This window comes from Artemia franciscana, chromosome 7 (assembly GCF_032884065.1).
Source record: "Artemia franciscana chromosome 7, ASM3288406v1, whole genome shotgun sequence".
NCBI classification, from domain to species: Eukaryota; Metazoa; Arthropoda; class Branchiopoda; order Anostraca; family Artemiidae; genus Artemia; species Artemia franciscana.
In genome coordinates this window covers 32,816,040-32,820,177 of record NC_088869.1, presented here as the reverse complement: position 1 = coordinate 32,820,177, position 4,138 = coordinate 32,816,040, and the positions used below count along the sequence as shown (strand labels likewise).

At 46.1% G+C, this 4,138-nt stretch overlaps 1 pseudogene; it reads right to left on the bottom strand.

The window, feature by feature from the left end:
• Positions 1–938: 938 nt before the first annotated feature.
• Positions 939–4,010, bottom strand: LOC136029790 (large subunit ribosomal RNA; annotated as a pseudogene).
• Positions 4,011–4,138: the final 128 nt, after the last annotated feature.

The window sequence follows — 4,138 nt, the reverse complement described above, 5'->3', positions numbered from 1 at the left end:
TCAATAGCAATTTTTGTAGCGTGAGACCTTGCTAATATTCTAATATATTGACAAGAATAGTATGAGAACCTGTTATTTAGCAGGTTCTCCCGCTATCCTTGTCAATATATTTATCCAAAAATCAATTAACAGGTACTCACGCTATTTTCGTTAATATATTTGTAAATGAACTGGTTTTCACTCTCCGAAATTTCAGAATAAAGTAGCTACTGACTGTCTAAATCAAGATCTGAGGATCTTAGTCAAAAGTAATTTTTGTAGCGTGAGAGCTTGCTAATATTCCTATATATTAACAAGAATAGCATGAGAACCTGTTACTTATCAGGTTCTCCCCCTATCTATGTCAATATATTTAGAAGGTACTCACGCTATTTTGTCAATATATTTGTAAATTAACTGGTTCTCACTCTCCGAAATTTCAGAATATGATCAAAAGCACAAGGAAAGCAGGCAGGCGTTCAAGGAACGCTAAGACGCCATGAACGCCATCTATAATAAAAAATAATTTTTGTAGCGTGAGATCTTGCTAATATTTCTATATATTGACAAGTATAGCATGAGAACCTGTTAATAAGTGGGTTCTCTCGCTATCCTTGTCAATATATTTGTCCAAAAATTCAATTAGCAAGTACAGAAATAGTGAGTAATAGCATTTAATAAAGATCTGAGGATCTCTGGTCAAAAGTAATTTTTGTAGCGTGGGAGCTTGGTAATATTCTTATATATTGACATATTCCTAGATCTCAATTCTAAGGGTATAAGCCAAAAGCAAGAAGACGATTTTGTACAAGTTTTAGCTTTTAATGTCTAGGTGAATTGCACAAATCCAAGTCCTTTCTTTTACATCATAATAAATTTGAAAAATATTACAACACAATTATTGTTTAAGGAATATTTTTTGGAAATATTTAGAGAAATAGTGCGTAATAGCATTTAAATTAATTTAAGTTATATATGCTATATGCAATCTAATCACAACTAGGCAATATAATTCCAATTAGCAAAGTCAAAATATATGTAGTTTGAAAACTAGCCAAAATATAGGCAACTAGAATTAAAGTGACTTTGATCATGTAAGTATTAACATAAGTACATAAACAACTTATATGTGAGAGTAAATTTACATAGACATCGAATGTATATAACAAATCAATATATTTGCACTGCAAAATATATTGTCGGATCAGTTTCAATATATTTGCACTGCAAAATATATTGTCGGATCAGTTTACAATATATTGTAAATTTGACAATATATTTCAAATTTTACAATATATTGTCAAATTTTACAATATATTGTCTCACTCGCCGTGAATGAACCTGTTCCCCCCTCAACAGGGTCTTCTTTCCCCGCAGACGTTACCAGGCCCGTTCCCCTGGCAGTGGGTTCGCTAGACAGTAGATAGGGACAGTGGGAATCTCGTTAATCCATTCGTGCGCGTCACTAATTAGATGACGAGGCATTTGGCTACCTTAAGAGAGTCATAGTTACTCCCGCCGTTTACCCGCGCTTCGTTGAATTTCTTCACTTTGACATTCAGAGCACTGGGCAGAAATCACATTGCGTCAACACGCGATGGCGCCTTCGCAATGCTTTGTTTTAATTAGACAGTCGGATTCCCCTGGATCGTGCCAGTTCTGAGTTGGTCGTTCATTGGGCGCCGAGGCTCCGCACCAAGCCGAAGCAAGGCACTAAGAGCACTGCTTGGGCCGTCCACAACCAGCTTGAGAAGGGATCGAGCACCCTTGCGAGCACCCAAGCCCAACTCGGTAGCCAGTCGCATCTTGCACCAAGCCCGACACCCTCAACCTTCAGAGCCAATCCTTATCCCGAAGTTAAGGATCCAATTTGCCGATTTCCCTTACCTACATTCATCTATCGCCTAGAGGCTGTTCACCTTGGGGACCTGATGCGGTTATCGGTACGGTCTGGTGGGAGGAGTAGACGTGGCCCTCACCATGGTTTTCAAGGACCGACAAGAATGCACGGACGTCGCTCAAGTGCAACGCTCTTCGGAAGATTAACCCTATCTCTCCGCGGAGGAATTCCAGGGTTTGTATCTCCCTTACACAGAAAAGAAAACTCTTCCCGGCACTCCCGCCAGCTTCCCATGGCCAATTCTCGTTGCCGAGACGGATACGAGGATCCGAACGTTACCCCAACCAGGTTCCCGAATAAAAACGGGATTCCCTTTCGCCCTTGCCACGAGCCTCACGCTTTGCGATCAACACACTGTGTCTCTTTCGTTCAACGCTCGTCTTGTGCTACCATTTCAGGTTGGGCTTAGGACCGACTGACCCATGTCCAACCACTGTTCACATGGAACCCTTCCCCACGTCAGGCCTCAAGGATCTCTCTCGAGTATTTGCTACTACCACCAAGATCTGCGCCACTGGCCGCTCCAGGCAGGCTCACGCCCAAACCCTTCAACGCAACCAGTGCGACCTCCCTACTCACCGGCGCGTCAGCGACGATCACCAAGGATCGACGAGCTCTGCGACCGGCGGTCCGGTATCAGCACAATGCTAAAGCGCCTCCCATTTTAAGGGCTAGTTGCTTCGGCAGGTGAGTTGTTACACACTCCTAAGCGGTTTCCGACCTCCATGGCCACCGTCCTGCTGTCTGGAGCAACCAACTCCTTTCCGTGGGATCGGGAATATGCATTGGTTTTGGCGCTTTAACCGGACATTTGGTTCATCCCACAGCGCCAGTTCTGCTTACCAAAAGTGGCCCACTGGGCACTCGGATCCGAAATCCTTGCCGCTAACAACACCACGGTCGGCAAGGCATCTCACCCATTGAAAGTTTGAGAATAGGTTGAGGCCGTTACGGCCCCAAGGCCTCTAATCATTCGCTTTACCGGATGAGACTCCCGTCTCCTTTGCTTGAGTGCCAGCTATCCTGAGGGAAACTTCGGGAGGAACCAGCTACTAGATGGTTCGATTAGTCTTTCGCCCCTATACCAAGCTCCGACGATCGATTTGCACGTCAGAATCGCTTCGGTCCTCCATCAGGGTTTCCCCTGACTTCGACCTGGCCAGGCATAGGTCACCATCTTTCGGGTCCCATCATGTGTGCTCTAGGTGCGTCGCATCCGCAACGGGATCACGACGCCCCTGGGATGCGCCCTCTCCAGTGGAGAAGGATCTCCCATCAGCATTGCAAGCAATACCTTAACTTTCATTCCGCCATCGGTCTTCTCATCGACCTACGACTCGCACACAAGTTAGACTCCTTGGTCCGTGTTTCAAGACGGGTCGGAAGGAACTCGCCTACTCTCCGCTCACCCAGGAGACCCACAAAAGGGCTCCCAGCAACAGAAGCCGGGCCGAATCGTTGCCGGGAATCCAGCGTCTTGAAGCCGAAGCAACAAAAGCACTGGGTCCTTTGACACCGTTCCAGCCGCGTGCGGATTACGAATCCACCCGGGAATACACGCCGTAAGCAACGCAGATGACCAACATGACCAGAGAACAGCCGAGGCTGCCCTCAACCCATCACATCAGCACTCGCTACCCACGACACTGATCCCGAAGATGGCTCGAACTTCGAAAGTCCTTCCGTTTTAAACCCCTGGAGGATTTCACGCAATGTTTAACTCTCTCTTCAGAGTTCTTTTCAACTTTCCCTCGCGGTACTTGTCTTCTATTGGTCTCACATTCATATTTAGCCTTAGATGGAGTTTACCACCTGATTAGCGCTGCATTCTCAAGCAACACGACTCTAGAGAGACCTCGGAATGCCGAGCGCTCATCCGTCCTACGGGCCTGACACCCTCTCTGGGCAATCGGGCCACATTCATGAGGACTTTAGACTGGACAAGCGACGGTCTTACGAGGCTCCCAAACACTGCATCGGTCGAAATTGCCTCCCGAAGGATACAATTGACCCTTAGTGCTGGGCTTTTCCCTCTTCGCTCGCCGCTACTAAGGGAATCCTTGTTAGTTTCTTTTCCTCCGCTGACTAATATGCTTAAGTCAAGCGGGTCGTCTCGCCTGAGCTGAGGCCGGGGGTATTTCATAAACTGACAGGGTCATTTGTTTTTCAAACCAATCACCAAAGTCACCTGGTCACCACAAACCCAGTAATGCCAGCATGCCCCTTGGAGTCAACAGTTCAACATCAAATAAACCAATT